The 19184-nt window shown below is 42.9% G+C and overlaps 1 non-coding gene across 1 annotated transcript; it reads left to right on the top strand.

The window, feature by feature from the left end:
- Window positions 1-16953: 16953 nt before the first annotated feature.
- On the top strand, window positions 16954-17061 carry LOC130953778 (small nucleolar RNA R71). Its single transcript, XR_009075939.1, has one exon. It is a non-coding gene; the product is annotated as a small nucleolar RNA R71 (small nucleolar RNA).
- Window positions 17062-19184: the final 2123 nt, after the last annotated feature.

The following is a 19184-nucleotide window of genomic DNA, read 5'->3' as shown; positions in this document are numbered from 1 at the left end:
ACAGACTGGCAGCTATAGTCTCGACCCCACACCTCTGTATGAAGTTCCCTACCGCAAAAGGAATCGCTACCCTAAAAGGCGACCAAAAACTAGCGCGGCGATGCTACAACGAAAGCCTGAGCCTAAAAGGGAAGGAGGTCAACACGATAGAACTCGGTCGAGTTCAATCCCGAGAAGATCTTCGGCCACAACCAGAGGGAGAGACCGAAAAAGTCCAGATTGGGAACACACCTGAAAAAATAACAAACATAGGAGCAAACCTCGAAACGGGCCTAAAAGAGGAACTCATAACCCTCCTAAGGGAGAATTCCGACCTCTTCGCCTGGAAAGCCTCCGACATGCCAGGCATAAGCCCCGACCTGATGTGCCATAGGCTATCAGTTTACCCGGGATCCCGACCTGTCCAACAAAGACGCCGGAAGCTCGGACCCGAGCGCATGCAAGCAATAGAAGAACAAGTACAAGCACTGCTAGATGCAGGGTTCATTAGGGAAGTAAAATACCCCCTATGGCTCGCAAACGTGGTCCTGGTAAAAAAGCCCAACGAAAAATGGAGGATGTGCGTCGATTACACGGATCTCAACAAAGCCTGCCCCAAAGACCCATATCCACTACCAAACATCGACGCCTTAGTAGACGCAGCCTCAGGCTATAGATATCTCTCCTTCATGGACGCATACTCGGGATACAATCAAATTCTGATGTACGGACCCGACCAAGAAAAGACCTCGTTCATAACCCCAAGGGCAAACTACTGCTACGTAGTAATGCCCTTCGGGCTGAAGAACGCAGGGGCAACCTACCAGAGGCTAATGAACAAAGTGTTCTCAGAGCACATCGGACTACAGCTGGAGGTGTACGTCGACGATATGCTGGTAAAGACCCAAGAAGACAGAAACTTGCTGACCGACCTCACCAGTATCTTCGGCACCCTCAGAAAACACAACATGAGACTTAACCCGACAAAGTGCACCTTCGCCACAGAAGCCGGAAAGTTCTTAGGCTTCATGCTGACTCAAAGGGGCATCGAAGCAAACCCGGACAAATGCCAAGCGATACTCAATATGAAGAGCCCGACGTGTGTCAAAGAAGTACAACAACTGAATGGAAGGCTAGCCGCCCTATCAAGATTCTTGGCAGGATCAGCAATAAAGTCACTACCTCTCTACTCACTCCTAAAGAAAGGGAAACCCTTCTCATGGACCTCGGAGTGCGAAAAAGCCTTTCAAGAATTCAAGGAATTCCTCGGGCAGCCACCAATCCTAACTCGACCTTTAAAAGGAGAAGAACTCGTACTATACCTCTCGGTTGGAAATCGAGCAGTCGCTTCAGCGTTAATACGAGAAAACGACCGAGGACAACACCCCATATACTTTGTAAGCAAGGCACTACAAGGGGCCGAATTAAACTATCAGAAGATAGAAAAATTCGCCTACGCCCTAGTGTTCACAGCTCGGAGGCTCCGTCCCTACTTTCAAGCCCACACCATCAAAGTCCGGACGAACCAACCCATGAGACACATCCTCCAAAAAACAGACCTGGCAGGACGAATACTACAATGGGCGGTGGAACTGTCCGAGTTCGACCTCCACTATGAAACCCGGACTGCCATAAAATCTCAATATCTAGCCGACTTCATCGCAGAATACACTGAAACCCCTGGAACCCCACTCTCGTGGAACCTGTATGTCGACGGGTCCTCAAACAAAACTGGAAGCGGAGCCGGGGTTATACTCGAAAGCGATCAAGGAACGCGGATAGAACTATCCCTAAAATTCGAGTTCCAGGCTTCGAACAACCAAGCCGAATACGAGGCCCTACTAGCAGGTCTAAAGCTAGCCGAAGAGGTCGGAGCCCAGAAAATCACGATCTTCAGCGACTCCCAGGTCGTCACATCACAAGTAAATGGAAGCTACCAGGCCAAAGACCCAACTATGAAGAAATACCTGGACCAAACACAGGCAAAATTACGCCACTTTTCAGAGATACAGATTCAGCACATACCTCGGGAACAAAACGCTCGGGCAGACGCCCTCTCAAAGCTTGCCAGCACCAAGCCCGGAGGCAACAACAGAAGTCTGCTCCAGGAAACCTTACAATCTCCCTCCGTGCTAAGAGAGGAAGAAACGCTAAATATATCCAACCAAAAGCAAGGATGGATGACCCCCATACTCAGCTACCTGAAGTCGGGAACTCTCCCCGTCGAAAGAAAGGAAGCTAAAAGACTCACGAAAGACGCCTAGAATTATACACTAATTCACGACGTATTATACAGAAGAGGATTCTCAAACCCCCTCCTTAGGTGCGTCCCGACCTCAGAAACAAAGAGCGTCCTCGAAGAAGTCCACGGAGGCATGTGTGGGAACCACCTCGGAGCTCGGGCATTATCCAAGAAAGTAGTCCGAGCCGGGTTCTACTGGCCGACCTTGCAAAGAGACGCAACGGAGTTTGTGAAAATATGCCCCCCTGCCAAAAACACGCCAATTTTCACAAGGCACCACCCGAAGACCTTATCAGCATCACCGCACCATGGCCCTTCGCAAAATGGGGACTTGACCTACTCGGCCCGTTCCCCCAAGGACCGGGACAAGTCAAATACCTCATAGTAGGGGTCGACTACTTCACAAAGTGGATCGAAGCTGAACCCTTAGCCACCATCACGGCTCAGAAAAGCCACAAATTCCTATACAAAAACATCGTCACAAGGTTCGGAGTCCCCTACTCCATCACAACAGACAATGGAACACAGTTCACGGACACAAGTTTTCAGAACTTGGTGGCCGAACTAAAAATCAAACAGCAATTCACCTCAGTCAAGCACCCACAAGCCAATGGACAAGCAGAGGCTGCAAATAAAGTCATCTTGGCCGGGTTAAAACGAAGACTCCAAGAGGCCAAAGGGGCATGGGCCGAGGAGCTCCCCCAGGTGCTATGGGCATATCGGACAACTCCACACTCCACAACGGGAGAATCGCCATTCCGACTAGCTTATGGGATGGAGGCAATGATTCCTATCGAAATAGATGAAGGGTCACCTAGAACCATCTTCTACAACGAAAAAGGTAACCCGCAGGCACAAAGGGAAGAACTCGACCTCCTCCCCGAGGTTCGAGAAAGAGCTCGGATCCGAGAAGAAGCCTTAAAACGACGAACGGCCCTCAGATACAATCAGAAAGTAATAAAACGAAGCTTCTCCATTCACGACCTGATTCTAATCCGAAATGACATCGGAACACAAAGGTCGGGAGAAGGAAAGCTAGCTGCAAATTGGAAAGGGCCCTACAAGGTAACAGAAGTCTTAGGAACAGGCTATTACAAAGTATCTGACCTAGAAGGCAATGAGTTGCCCAGGGCCTGGCACGCCTGTAATCTAAGGCGATACTACAGCTAGAAAAAGATAACCCGAGGTGTACTCTTTTTCCCTACAAAGGGTTTTTTAATGAGACACCCGGTCAAGTAAGGCACCCGACCTAGTCAAGGGTAAACACTCTGTAAATATTCTTTCTTTTTTAATACTAATTTTTCTATTTTCTTTTCTTCTTCCTCGTGATGAAACAAATCCTGAAAAGTACCCCGCCAAGGCGCATTAATTTATGCTCGACAAAACGCAAAAAATCATTGCCAAGAGACCACACAAGGTCGGCAAAGATAAAGCGACGAGGTTCAAATTAATGTGAGAAGTTATAAAGCAAACTCTGAAAAGGCTCAAAAAGCCAAATAAAAAGAGATTACAAAAATAACTTGAAAGGCCGACCAACGACAAGGTCGGACCCAACAAAGGGAAGTACTTGACCGCCCCACCCGAGGTCAAAGAAAAAGCCCGGATCCGAGAAAGAAGCCTTAAAACGGCGAAAACAAATATTTCGAAAACGCTTACTAAAAAGTTGCTATACAAAAACAACTAAAAAGTACAAGCGGAAAAACGAAATCAAAAGGAAAAAACAAAGTTTCAAAGAAAAAGCGCTAGCTAAAAAGTTGTTATCCAAAAACAACTAAAAAGCATAAAGCGGAGCTAAAAGTCAAAACGCGAACAAACACCGCATAATAAGCTAAAAAAGTTACTACAAGTAGCTAATAGCAAAAAGGTGTTCAAAGCATCTAAAAAAGAGCCCACAGGCCGGGCAAAAAACTAAAGATAAAAGGATTACAGGGAACCAAGATCCTTCCCGGACTCCACATCGGCAGAAGGCTGCGGAGGAAACATAGAAATCGGGACAGCATTGACGGCACCATCATCTCGGTTTAAAACCTCCACATTAGATCCCTCCCCAACCGAAGGTAAAGTCGGATCCGCAACCGGAACTTTAGGGTCAGACACCGGAACCTCATCCTCGTTGGGAGCAGGAACAATCTTTCCCTCCACAACAACATTATCTGTACTAAATAAACTCAGATCCAGGTCAGGAGCAAGAACCCGGACCTGAGCTTTCAAATTCTCAAACATAGCATCCATACCCTTAGCCACGTGTCCTTCTAACTCGTAAAAATCATCCTGAGCGGATTGCAACCTCTCCTTTGTCTCCACAAGCTCGGCATATGTCCGAGTATAGCTCTCCTTCGCCGCCTTCGCCATCTCCTCAGATGCATTCGCTGCCGCCACAGCCGCGGTAGCTTTAGCTTTCTCCTTCTCCAAAGACGCCTCCAACTCAGAAATCCTAGCAGCCTTCAGTTCACTAATCCTCTCGAACTCAGACTGAGCCTCGCAAGTCGGGAACTGGTCGCACCAATGGGGAATTTCTTGAACTCTCGGGCAATAGCGGCGTGAAGACTAGCCATCCGGACACAGCTCCGCGCCATATACTGAAAATGGTGCTCCATAGACACATCATCAGTAGAAATAAAGGTCTGAGGGAGAATATGCTGTTCAACCCAACCAAGAGCATCAAAATCCTTATCATTAAAACCGGCAAGCTCTTGAGAGGTCTTCTGCTTCTTGGGAGGAGGACCCGAGGACGAAGGAGGAGAAGAGGTAGCAGGTCCAGAGGTCGGAGGATCTTGATTTATAGGTCGGAACTGGGGAGTCGGAATAGTCTTCGACCGAGTAGTGACACCCACAGTAGTCTTCTTCGGAGAAGATCGGGCAGAAGCCTCCCCAGCCTCGATATTTCGAGCAGCCACAGACTTCTTCGTCCGACGAAGGTACTTCATGGAATCCGCCTGAGAGGACATCTCTGCAGAAATAAAAGAAAAGGATTACCACAACAAAAATTCCACCAAAACAAGCAAAACCAAAATACTAAAAAAGGTGAAATCTCGGAGAGGTCGGGAACTACCTAACTCGGAACGGAGAAGGCTTGGATCTCCCAACATTTTCTTCGTGTCCAAGTGAGGTGCCCGACCCCATAAACTGCTTACCACACCCACAAAAGCCTGCTCCACCTCATCTAGACTCTCAAGGGTATACTTAGTAGACACTACATTCTCCTGCCAACAAAGAGGAAAAGAAGGCTCCCCACTCTCATCTAAAAAGAAAGGTCGGACATCTCCAATAGCCCGGACCTTGAAATAGAAGTTCTTAAAATCATGAAAGGACTCATCATACAGGGTGCAAAACTTCCTTCCATGGTTAGCCCTAAAAGAAACCCAAGATACCTTCCCTCCACCCGACCCTGGCTTTGTCAACACAAACAAGTAGGAAAAAAGGGAAATAGAGGGAGCGACACCCAAGAACTGACACAAAAGTTGAAACAGCTTTAAAAACGCCCAAGAATTTGGATGGAGCTGCGTAGGAGCAAGATTACAAGACCACAACACCTCAGACTCCAGATCGGTAAAAGGAAGTCGGACACTCAGCTTAGAGAAAAACAATCATAAGCATAAAAGAAGAGCTTCTCGGAACTATCTAGGGGCGGGAAGCACACTCTCTCCTCGGAATCTGGGGCTACTAGTTCATAATCCCTCTCAGACTCTCTATTTTCACATATGCTACAATGCCTACGAAACCTAGCTAAATACTCAGAATCTACCACAGAAGGGGCTCTTAGAGGAAAAGGGTCTACCCAATCAAGACCACATGGAATTTTAGTCGACATCGCTTGAAGAACCTTGCGAGACATAAAAATTCTTACCTACAAAGAAAAATACAACAGCAAGCAAAAATCACATAAAGAAGACAGCGAAAACCCATTCAGCAAAGCAAAGAACAAAAACACCAGAAAACAAAAAAAGAGCCCCCCCCCATACAAAAACAACAGCAATGGCGGCGCCTCTTTTTGGGGCAACCCAGGCATAAAGAAAAAGAAACAAACAAGAGCCACACAAAGAACAGAAGCATATAATCACAAGAAAAGAGAAACATGGGAACAAACCTGGAAGAAGAAACGAAGACGAAGAGCTCCGAAAGCAAGGAGAACGAAACGACGGCACAGAGGAAACCCCGGAGAGACACACAGAAAGATTCGGGAAAGCAGAGCAAAGAGAAAGAAGAAGCAGTGCTCGCAAAAAGCATAAGAAAGACAAAACGCAGAAAAGAGGAAATGGAGCAAATAAATAAAGCCTTCACAGAGCCCGAACGGAAATCGAGGAAAAACGGTAAAATACAATAAATGCAGAAATGGCCATTTTTGAATTTTGAAAAGAACTACTATGCCCGAGCACGACCTCCCAAAAAAAGGACGAACTCGGGCAGGGGCACTGTTCATACCCTGACCGAGGTCCTCTAACCCGACAAATTCATAAAGAGGTCCGACCTTGTCCTAAAGCTCACACCTAAAGGTCGGACCTCGGACAATAAGCAAGGAAGGCCCATCAAAAGGAACGAAGCCCAAAACCTAAAGGCCGAAAAGGCCTAGGAAAGGCGGTTCCACAAAGATAAAGATAAAACTCCCAAAAGATAAGATAAGATAAGAATATCTTATCCAGGGGAGATCACCGCCAACTACTATAAATACACTGGAGCACCCAGGTATGGCATTCATTCCAAATCTACACATATCTGCTTGGACCCATGCTAACTTAAGCATCGGAGTGTCATTGCAGGTACAACCACCAACCATTCTGCATACCAAAGCTCGGGTCACTGAACCCCCCACCTCGGGCCTCTCCAGACGACCGAGCTACATGTTTCAGGCCAACCCTCGGAACAGAATCCATGTTGGAGTATCCCTAAACACCCAAAATCACAAGATTTCAACACTAACTTCCCAAAAACGTGTAACAGTGGGGAAATTCGAAAACTGGGCAGAGATGAATGGAATACTCACCAAAAAACTTAGATAGAATTGTAGAGGATGAGAAGAGCGACGCGTGGCCGCAAACGGCTCGTCAATCGGAGCTCCGTAGCTCAAGTTATGGTGGTTTGAAGATCAAAGAGAGTTAGGTTTTCTCTCTTCTCTTCTCTCTTCTCAATTCAGCGCCCCACACTCCTCTTTTAGGGTAAAAATGAGCTGAAATGCTCATAACTAATGTTTATATATGTTGGGTCTTGGGCCCACTTAGGCCCAGTTCACTTATTTTTGTCCGTTGACCCAATTTTGGACCAAAACCCTTAAGATTAGCGCTCTAAATCACACTTCAAATATTTCTACCTCTCCTAATTATAATTTCTCATTTCTTAATCTTATTTACTCATAATCAACTTTCTCAGCTGCAGTACCAGACAGGTCTCAGCTGGTACTGCCGGTCAAAATTCCACTGCGCACTTTTACGCAGAAAACTATGTCTTCCGACTCGGAAAAATTCACTGAATCCAAATATCATATTGAAATCATCAAATTCCAATTGCCAAATCTTCCAACCATATTCGCTCCTCCTTAACTTATTATCCAATTAAATTTCGGTTAGACCGGGTATTACATTCTACCCCCCTAATAGAAATTTTCGCCCTCGAAAATTCCATCCATCCCTACGAGTACGTGAGCATAGTATGCCTTTATATCAGACACATAACAGTTCCAAGGTCCTTTTACTCTGCGCGCTTCCGTTGCCGCGCTCTGATTTCTCTATTCCTGAGGGTCTCGGTCGTTTGTTCAACGCCGACCAACAGTCTCGTTCCTTACTTTTACCGTCTCATCAATCCACACCCTATTAAATCTCGTCAATAATATTGCTATCATCGTTAATCATAGCCATTATCCCACATCACTATAATCAATCAAAGCTTTCGAGACACATCTCTTTTGTTGAAGTTACTCAGATCAAAAATCATTTTCAAAAATATAACCAACACTCCTTCAAATTCTTGGGAAAATTCTTCAACAGCACCTCCCCAAAAATTGGAGTTTACCACCCGTCACGGGTTACCTCAACCAATCTCAATACCGCATCGACATTTCGATTTAATGATTTTCACATTCGTCTTTCAAAATCAATCATTATAAATCTCAAACTAAAACCAAGGTCACTATGACCAAACATCACCGTACTCATCTCTCAACACCACAATTTGCACTCTCTCATCATCTAAATCCAATTGTGCATTAATGATAATTTCCTCATACGCTTTAAAACCATCAAAGCTCGCAGCCGCAATCATTTCAAACTACTTGGGGATCATCACTTGCAGTAACCCGCTTAACCCTTCTAGTATTCAAACATAAGATACTATAGTAAACTTTTACAGCTCTTATTCGTAGCTATCCTGTGTTACTGCTTCCACAAGTTTCCGTTGCTTTATTCTGACTTCTCGTCTAGTACGAGCTTTATCACTTACTTCCTCAAGTACTCAACCACAACTTAGCATGACTAGCATTCACTAGATTTCTATCTATGATAGCCAAAACCACATACCAACGTAATCGTACCTTTAGCACGTTGTTACAAATTCCCAAACTGTCGGATCTAACGGTATCCCCCGTTGTTGTAGTGAACACACGACCTTGTTGTTGGCTCTTGGTAGTATTCTGGTTGACCTTCTTAGGACTTTTCTAGGACACATGTCCAACTCCTCTACAACCATGGCAAAGTCCCAATCTACCTCGACACGGAGTTCCCGAATGATGGCTTTGACATCACCCACCAGTCATTCCATTCTGAGGTTGCTTTCCGTTAAAGGCCTACCTAATCATTTATGCTCACCAAACCTTCTATTAAGATAACTTAGGGTTATCTAGAACAGATCATAATTTTTTTTTTTCATTCGACCATGTATTACGAGTGAATACCAGCCTTCAGCATTATGTAAAGTGGTAAAGAATTAAGTTATCAGTTTTCTTATTACCTTAGGTATGAAAATCGGACCTGGCAGTCTCCCGATCCTTCCGGTGTGGGCAATCTCTGACCAAATGTCCTAACTTTCCGCAATTGTAACACAAACCCGAACCATAACGACACGGTCTATTTGGGTGATGACCTCCACATCTCTAACAGCTCAAAACATCCGAAGCAGCCACTATTTGTTTTTCCCTACCCTTTCCTTGGGAATTCTTATTCGTCGCAAGGTCATTTCGCCTTTGGGGAAAACGTTGTGGGTATCCTCTTCTCTTAAACTCTTGGCCCCTTGTTGGGTACTCTTGATTGTGCTCCTTGCGGTGGAACTCCCGATGGTCATTCTTCGCCTCAACAGCCTTCCTCACACATTCTTCAGCAATACGGCTCTTGTTCACAAGTTCGAAGAAGACCCTAATCTCCATCGGTCCAACGGAGCTCAGGATTTCACTTCGAAGTCCTCCCTCATACTTAATACACTTCCATTCCTCGAAGTCTCCCGGGGTTCCTTGACACATATGAGAATACCTGAATAACTCCTCAAATTTATCCGTATACTCAGATACGGACATTGTACCCTGCTTCAGTTGCAGTAATTCAAGTTCCTTGACCGTTCTAGCAGAATTCGGGAAGTACTTCTTATAAAATTCCACTTGGAAGGCACCCCAGGTGATAGGATCATTCCCCTGCTGCAGGAGACGTCGAGCCCCTTTCCACCAATGCGATGCTTCCCCCGTGAGCAGATAGGTAGCAAATTCAACACACTGCTCTTCAGGCACCAACTGCGCTTGCAGTGCTCGCTCCATGGCCTGAAACCAAGTGTCAGCTTCAGTCGGATTAGTGGTTCCCTTGAACTTAGGTGGATTAACCTTTAAGAAAGTTGCCAGTGTCATCGGGCCTTGAGCTCCTCTTCCACCATTGCCATTATTGTTTATCTGTTGCCCAAGAGCCTCTGCAGTGGTCTGCATAGCAGCAGCCATATTCTCCAAAGCCGCCATAAGGCTTACCGGGTTACTCGGGTTGATTTCTGGTTCCTGCGTGCTAGTACGATCTCTCTCACGTCCACGACCGGGTCCACGAGGCGCCATCTGGTTCCTCTACACACCAAGTAATCGATATCAAGTTGATCAGTCTCAATATCGGAAGAATAGTGCTTCAAAGTACCAAAGGTACACTCATGGACTTCATGCTAGATGTATCAGTTAGATACCCTAACTAGCACAGGCACAGACTCAGAGTATGCATTGAAGCATAAGCAGTTCCATCCCTCAGGCTCACGAGGACGAACTGCTCTGATACCATAATGTAACACCCTAATATTCAAATCCTTATGCTCGAGTCATAAGTCAATGATATTACGGTGGTACGACTCTCAGGTGGATTTTTTTAATATATAAATATAGTTAATTTCGAAAGGAGTATTAATCGAGAAGCCTGAAAAGAGTAGAAATAAAATCGCGAAGACGTATCACTCACGTTTCGACAACGAAAAGTTAAACTGTGAAGCCGAAAGCGATAAACGGACAAGGCATAAAGGAGATTAAGAGATAGATAACGGATAGATATATATAACATAAGTAATAGCCACTAGTCGCGACCCGCGAAGTTTAGGCCGGCTAGGGTACAGTACGAAAGTAGTTGACAACAATATATCCTAATCTCTCCCAAAGGAAACATGAGAGCCTCTATAGGCAAGTTCCAAAAGAGTTCAATACATAATATAATCATTTCAAAACAAAGATGGGGAGATTCTAATCAAAACACAAGGTAGAGGAAATAATTATCTTCGCCGTCTCTCAGACGAACCACAGCTCACTTCTGAGCACCTGGACCTGTATCTGAAAAACAAGAGATATATACGGAATGAGAACCCCGGGCCCATGGGTTCCCAGTACGGTAAAAGTGCCAAATAAATCCAATGCACTGCAATAAAAACTCACTAAGCATCCTAAACTCCTTTTCACCAAATATCCAGCCTAGATTCTCACTAATCCATAAATAGGCATCTGACGTAAGGGGAAATACTAAATCTAGTTCATATTACACATGTTTTCCCATTCCGCTGATTCTTTCACGAATCGGACTCAGAATCATAAGCAAAACCATTACCAGTTGCTCTGCCTCAGTAGCTCTATGTCAATACATCATACCCTCGCCTGGAGCTAGTGAAATCACATCACTACGTCCACCCAGGGGGCTCAAATGATCTCATTCAAAAATCATCATCATTATGCAATCGCATTATCAATTCATCTCATCAAGAACAGTCCCCAACATCCACCAACACCATCATGAAGGATCTCTCAGTTGTACAAACACAAGCAATACAGTCAAGTAATACACAAATAAGGTACAAGTAGAACAAGTAGCATGTAATCAGGTAACATAGCATATATGATATAGAAATCCAAAACAAATAGGCAAACCCAAACAATTCAAACATATGCAAATGATGTATGCCTGCCCTATGGCTGATGATATCATCTGTCGGTTATCAAGCCAACTGGTGCACGAAATTGTGATCACTACAACTTCGCACAACTAACCAGCAAGTGCACTGGGTCGTCCAAGTAATACCTTACGCGAGTAAGGGTCGATCCCACGGAGATTGGTGGTATGAAGCAAGCTATGGTCATCTTGTAAATCTCAGTCAGGCAGACTCAAATGTATAAGGTGATGAACGAAAATAACATAAAAGATAAAGATAGAGATACTTATGTATATCATTGGTGTAAGAGCTTCAGACAAGCGTATGAAGATGCCTTCCCTTCCGTCTCTCTGCTTTCCTACTGTCTTCATCCAATCCTTCTTACTCCTTTCCATGGCAAGCTCGTGTAGGGTTTCACCGTTGTCAGTGGCTACCTCCCATCCTCGCAGTGAAAGCTAATGCTCATACACTCTGTCACAGTGCGGCCAATCACCGGTTTGGTTCCCGCTCCTACTGGAATAGAATCCCTCTTTTGCGTCTGTCACTAACGCCCAGCAGGTTAAAGTTTGAAGCACGTCACAGTCATTCAATCATTGAATCCTACTCAGAATACCACAGACAAGGTTAGACCTTCCGGATTCTCTTGAATGCCGCCATCAGTTCTTGCCTATACCACGAAGACTCTGATCTCATGGAATGGCTGGCTCGTTTGTCAGGCGAGCACTCGGTTGTCAGGCGATCAACCATGCATCATGCAATCAGAAATCCAAGAGATATTCACTAAGCCTCAGATGCTTGTAGAATAAGAATGGTTGTCAGTCACCTTATTCATAGGTGAGAATGATGATGAGTGTCAATCATCACCTTCATCAGATTGAAGAACAAGTGATATCTTGGACAAAGAACAAGCGGAATTGAATAGAAGAACAATAATAATTGCATTAATACTCGAGGTACAGCAGAGCTCCACACCTTAATCTATGGTGTGTAGAAACTCCACCGTTGAAAATACATAAGAAAAAAAGTTATCATTGGTTTCGGCCCCAGAGAGGGAACCAGAAGAACCCAGATAAAAATACAATAGTAAAAGGTCCTATATATAGAAAACTAGTAGCCTAGGGTGTACAGAGATGAGTAAATGACATAAAAATCCACTTCCGGGCCCACTTGGTGTGTGCTTGGGCTGAGCAATGAAGAATTTTCGTGTAGAGACTCTTCTTGGAGTTAAACGCCAGCTTTTATGCTAGTTTGGGCGTTTAACTCCCATTTTGGTGCCAGTTCCGGCGTTTAACGCTGGAATTTCTGAGGGTGACTTTGAACGCCGGTTTGGGCCATCAAATCTTGGGCAAAGTATGGACTATCAAATATTGCTGGAAAGCCCAGGATGTCTACTTTCCAACGCCGTTGAGATCGCGCCAATTGGGCTTCTGTAGCTCCAGAAAATCCACTTCGAGTGCAGGGAGGTCAGAATCCAACAGCAGCTGCAGTCCTTTTGAGTCTCTGGATCAGATTTTTGCTCAGATCCCTCAATTTCAGCCAGAAAATACCTGAAATCACAGAAAAACACACAAACTCATAGTAAAGTCCAGAAAAGTGAATTTTAATTAAAAACTAATAAAAATATAGTAAGAACTCAACTAAAACTACCAAAAACATACTAAAAACAATGCCAAAAAGCGTACAAATTATCCGCTCATCACAACACCAAACTTAAATTGTTGCTTGTCCCCAAGCAACTGAAAATCAAATAAGATGAAAAGAAGAGAATATACTATAGACTCCAAATTATCAATGAAACATAGCTCCAAATTAGATGAGCGAGACTAGTAGCTTTTTGCCTCCAAACAGTTTTGGCATCTCACTTTATCCTCTGAGGTTCAGAATGATTGGCTTCTTTAGGAACTTAGAATCCAGATAGTGTTATTGATTCTCCTAGTTAAGTATGATGATTCTTGAACACAGCTACTTTATGAGTCTTGGCCGTGGCCCAAAGCACTCTGTCTTCCAGTATTACCACCGGATACATACATGCCACAGACACATAATTGGGTGAACCTTTTCAGATTGTGACTCAGCTTTGCTAGAGTCCCCAATTAGAGGTGTCCAGGGTTCTTAAGCACACTCTTTTTGCCTTGGATCACAACTTTATTTCTTTCTTTCTTTCTTTTCTTTTTCTTTCTCCCCTTTTTTTTTTTCGTTTTTCTGCTTCTCCCTTTTTTTTTTTATATTCACTGCTTTTTCTTGCTTCAAGAATCATTTTTATGATTTTTCAGATCCTCAGTAACATGTCTCCTTTTTCATCATTCTTTCAAGAGCCAACAATTTTAACATTCATGAACAACAAATTCAAAAGACATATGCACTGTTCAAGCATACATTCAGAGAACAAAAGTGTTGCCACCACATCAAACTAATTAAGCTAGTTTTAAAGATGAATTTGAAATCCTGTACTTCTTGTTCTTTTGTGGTAAAAACAGTTTTCTTTTAAGAAAGGTGATGGATTCATACTCATAGCTTTAAGGCATAGACACTAAGATACTAATGATCATAAGACACAAACATGGATAATCATAAGCATAAAAATTCGAAAAACAAGAAAATAAAGAACAAGGAGATTAAAGAACGGGTCCACCTTTAGTGATGGCGGCTTGTTCTTCCTCTTGAAGGTCTTATGGAGTGCTTGAGCTCCTCAATGTCTCTTCCTTGTCTTTGTTGCTCCTCTCTCATGATTCTTTGATCTTCTCTAATTTCATGGAGGAGAATGGAGTGTTCTTGATGCTCCACCCTTAGTTGTCCCATGTTGGAACTCAATTCTCCTAGGGAGGTGTTTAATTGCTCCCAATAATTTTGTGGAGGAAAGTGCATCCCTTGAGGTATCTCAGGGATTTCTTGATGAGAGGGGTCTCTTGTGTACTCCATCTTTTTCTTGGTGATGGGCTTGTGGTCATGCCTTCTCAGTTGAACCGGCTTTGGATGCCATAAATGGTTATGGAAAAGCAAAAAGCAATGCTTTTACCACACCAAACTTAAAAGGTTTGCTCGTCCTCGAGCAAAAGAAGAAAGAAGAGAGTAGAAGAAAAAGAAATGGAGGAGAGGGAGATGGCTTTGTGTTCGGCCAAAGAGGGGAAGAAGTGGTGTTTTATGAAGGATGGATGTGAGTGGTGAAGAGAAAGAGATGTTGAGGTGAATGGGTGAAGAAGAAGAGAGAGTGGTGGGGTTGTTTGGGGATCCTGTGGGGTCCACAGATCCTGAGGTGTCAAGGAAAAGTCATCCCTGCACCAAATGGGGCTCAAAAACACGTTTTGAGCCAATTCTGGCGTTAAACGCCGGGCTGGTGCCCATTCCTGGCGTTTAACGCCAGGTTGTTGCCCTTTACTGGCGTTTAACGCCAGTCTGGTGCCCCTTTCTGGCGTTAAACGCCCAGAATGGTGCCAGACTGGGCGTTAAACGCCCAACAGCTAGCATTACTGGCGTTTGAACGCCAGCTTCTTCTCCTCCAGGGTGTGCTGTTTTTCTTCCTGTTTTTCATTCTGTTTTTGCTTTTTCAATGAATTTTGTGACTTCTTATGATCATCAACCTACAAAAAAAACATAAAATAACAAACGAAACTACATAAAATATAATCATTGGGTTGCCTCCCAACAAGCGCTTCTTTAATGTCAGTAGCTTGACAGAGGGCTCTCATGGAGCCTCACAGATACTCAGAGCAATGTTGGGACCTCCCAACACCAAACTTAGAGTTTGAATGTGGGGGTTCAACACCAAACTTAGAGTTTGGTTGTGGCCTCCCAACACCAAACTTAGAGTTTGACTTTGGGGGCTCTATTTGACTCTGATTTGAGAGAAGCTCTTCATGCTTCATCTCCATGGTGACAGAGGGATATCCTTGAGCCTTAAACACAAAGGATTCTTCATTCACTTGAATGATCAGTTCACCTCTATCAACATCAATCACAGCCTTTGCTGTGGCTAGGAAGGGTCTGCCAAGGATGATGGATTCATCCATGCACTTCCCAGTCTCTAGGACTATGAAATCAGTAGGGATGTAATGGTCTTCAATTCTAACCAAAACATTCTCTACAAGTCCATAAGCTTGTTTTATTGAGTTGTCTGCCATCTCTAGTGAGATTTTTGCAGCTTGTATCTCAAAGATCCTTAGCTTCTCCATTACTGAGAGAGGCATGAGGTTCACACTTGACCCTAAGTCACACAAGGCCTTTTTGAAGGTCATGGTGCCTATGGTACAAGGTATTGAAAACTTCCCAGGATCTTGTCTCTTTTGAGATAATTTCTGCCTAGACAAGTCATCCAGTTCTTTGGTGAGCAAAGGTGGTTCATCCTCCCAAGTCTCATTTCCAAATAACTTGTCATTTAGCTTCATGATTGCTCCAAGATATTTAGCAACTTGCTCTTCAGTGACATACTCATCCTCTTCAGAGGAAGAATACTCATCAGAGCTCATGAATGGCAGAAGTAAGTCCAATGGAATCTCTATGGTCTCATTTTGAGCCTCAGATTCCCATGGTTCCTCATTGGGGAACTCATTGGAGGTTGGTGCACGCCCATTGAGGTCTTCCTCAGTGGCGTTCACTTCCTCCCCTTCCTCTCCAAATTCGGCCATGTTGATGGCCTTGCACTCTCCTTTTGGATTTTCTTCTGTATTACTTGGAAGAGTACTTGGAGGGAGTTCAGTAATTTTCTTACTCAGCTGTCCCACTTGTCCTTCCAAATTTCTGATGGAGGACCTTGTTTCATTCATGAAACTTTGAGTGGTTTTGATTAGATCAGAGACCATGGTTGCTAAGTCAGAGGTATTCTGCTTAGAACTCTCTGTCTGTTGCTGAGAAGATGATGGAAAAGGCTTGCTATTGCTAAGCCTGTTTCTTCCACCATTATTGTTATTGAAACCTTGTTGAGGTCTCTCTTGATTCTTCCATGAGAGATTTGGGTGATTTCTCCATGAAGAATTGTAGGTGTTTCCATAGGGTTCTCCTAGGTAATTCACCTCTTCTATTGAAGGGTTCTCAGGATCATAGGCTTCTTCCTCAGATGAAGCATCCTTAGTACTGCTTGGTGCATTTTGCATTCCAGACAGACTTTGAGAAATCAAATTGACTTGTTGAGTCAATATCTTGTTCTGAGCCAAAATGGCATTCAGAGTATCAATCTCAAGAACTCCTTTCTTCTGACTAGTCCCATGGTTCACAGGATTCCTTTCAGAAGTGTACATGAATTGGTTATTTGCAACCATTTCAATTAGCTCTTGAGCTTCTGCAGGCGTCTTCTTCAGATGAAGAGATCCTCCAGCAGAGCTATCCAAAGACATCTTGGATAGTTCAGAGAGACCATCATAGAAAATACCTATGATGCTCCATTCAGAAAGCATGTCAGAAGGACATTTTCTGATTAATTGTTTGTATCTTTCCCAAGCTTCATAGAGGGATTCTCCATCTTTCTGTCTGAAGGTTTGGACTTCCACTCTAAGCTTACTCCATCTTTGTGGTGGAAAGAACTTTGCCAAGAAGGCATTGACTAGCTTTTCCCAAGAGTCCAGGCTTTCTTTAGGTTGAGAGTCCAACCATATCCTAGCTCTGTCTCTTCAGCAAAAAAGAATAGCATCAGTCTATAGACCTCAGGGTCTACCCCATTAGTCTTGACTGTGTCACAGATTTGCAAGAACTCAGCTAAGAACTGATGAGGATCTTCCATTGGAAGTCCATGGAACTTGCAATTCTGTTGCATTAGAGAAACTAATTGAGGCTTAAGCTCAAAGTTATTTGCTCCAATGGCAGGGATAGAGATGCTTCTCCCATAGAAATCAGGAGTAGGTGCAGTAAAGTCACCCAGCACCTTCCTTGCATTGTTTGCATTGTTGTTGTTTTCGGCTGCCATGTCTTCTTCCTCTTTGAAGAATTCGGTCAGGTCCTCTAAAGAGAGTTGTGCTTTGGCTTCTCTTAGCTTTCTCTTCAAGGTCCTTTCGGGTTCAGGGTCAGCTTCAACAAGAATGCCTTTGTCTCTGCTCCTGCTCATATGAAAGAGAAGAGAACAAGAAAATATGGAATCCTCTATGTCACAGTATAGAGATTCCTTGAAGTGTCAGAGGAAAAGAGAAATAGAAAGAAGAAGGAGAAGAAGAATTCGAACTTTACTTAGATAAGATTCGAATTGTGCATTGAGAAGGAGTGGTACTCCATAGAAGGATGTGAGAAGGAGGGAAGAAGATTTTCGAAAATTAATTAAAATATTTTGAAAACATTTTTGAAAAACACTTAATTGATTTTCGAAAACAAGAGTGAGAAAGAGATCAAGTGATTTTTGAAAAAGATTTTGAAATTAGAAATCAAAAAGATTTGATTGAAAACTATTTTGAAAAAGATGTAATTAAAAAGATTTGATTGAAAAGTTATGGTTTTAAAAAGATGTGATTGAGAAGATATGATTTGAAAACAATTTTAAAAGATATGATTTGAAAACAATTTGAAAAGATATGATTTTAAAAGAAATATTAATGACTTGCCTAACAAGAAAAGATATGATTCAAACATAAAACCTTTCTTAATAGAAAAGGCAAAAAATGGTCAATCAAATCATTAATTGTTAGTAAGTATCTTTGAAATAGGAAAGAAATTGATTTTGAAAACATTTGATTGAAAAGATATGATTTGAAAAAGATTTGATTTTGAAAAACTTTGAAAACTTGAAAAAAAATTGATTTGAAAACAAAATCTTCCCCCTAGCACCATCCTGGCGTTAAACGCCCAGAATGGTATCCATTCTGGCGTTTAACGCCCAAAATGCACCCTTTTTGGGCGTTAAACGCCCAACCAGGTACCCTGGCTGGCGTTTAAACGCCAGTCTGCCTTCTTCACTGGGCATTTTTGAATGCTCAGCTTTTTCTGTGTAATTCCTCTGCAGTATGTTCTGAATCTTCAATTCTTAGTATTATTGACTTGAAAAGACACAAATAAAAAATATTTTTGGATTTTTAATGATGAGGAAAAATCAAAATGCAACTAAAATCAAATAACAATGCATGCAAGACACCAAACTTAGCAGTTTGTATACTATTGACACTAACAAAATAAGAATGCATATGAGAAACAACAAAAACACTCAAGTCAATAGAATTCAAAGATCAAAACAAGGAAATCATCAAGAACAACTTGAAGATTAATTAAGACACATGCATAAATTCGAAAAATGCAAGAAGAACAGAAACATGCAATTGACACCAAACTTAAGATGAGACTCTAGACTCAAACAAGAAATATTTTTGGATTTTATGATTTTGTAATTTTTTTGGCTATTTTCGAAAATTAAGTGAAAAGGAAAATAAAGGTATCAAAGTTCTTTAATGAGAATTCCAAGAATCATGCAATGTTAGTCTAAAGCTTTAGTCTAAAGGAATTAGACATAGCTAGCTAAGCTTCAGCAAGACATTGCATTCAAGAGCTAAATTGATGATGATCAATCAGCTTTGGTGATGATAAGAACATCACCTTGAAACACTAGAATTCATTCTTAAGAACTCTGAAGAAAAATAATACCTAATCTAAGCACAAGATGAACCGTCAGTTGTCCATACTCAAGAACAATCCCCGGCAACGGCGC

Source organism: Arachis stenosperma, chromosome 9, assembly GCF_014773155.1.
Source record: "Arachis stenosperma cultivar V10309 chromosome 9, arast.V10309.gnm1.PFL2, whole genome shotgun sequence".
Classification (NCBI taxonomy): Eukaryota; Viridiplantae; Streptophyta; class Magnoliopsida; order Fabales; family Fabaceae; genus Arachis; species Arachis stenosperma.
This window is presented reverse-complemented; position numbering and strand designations above follow the sequence as displayed.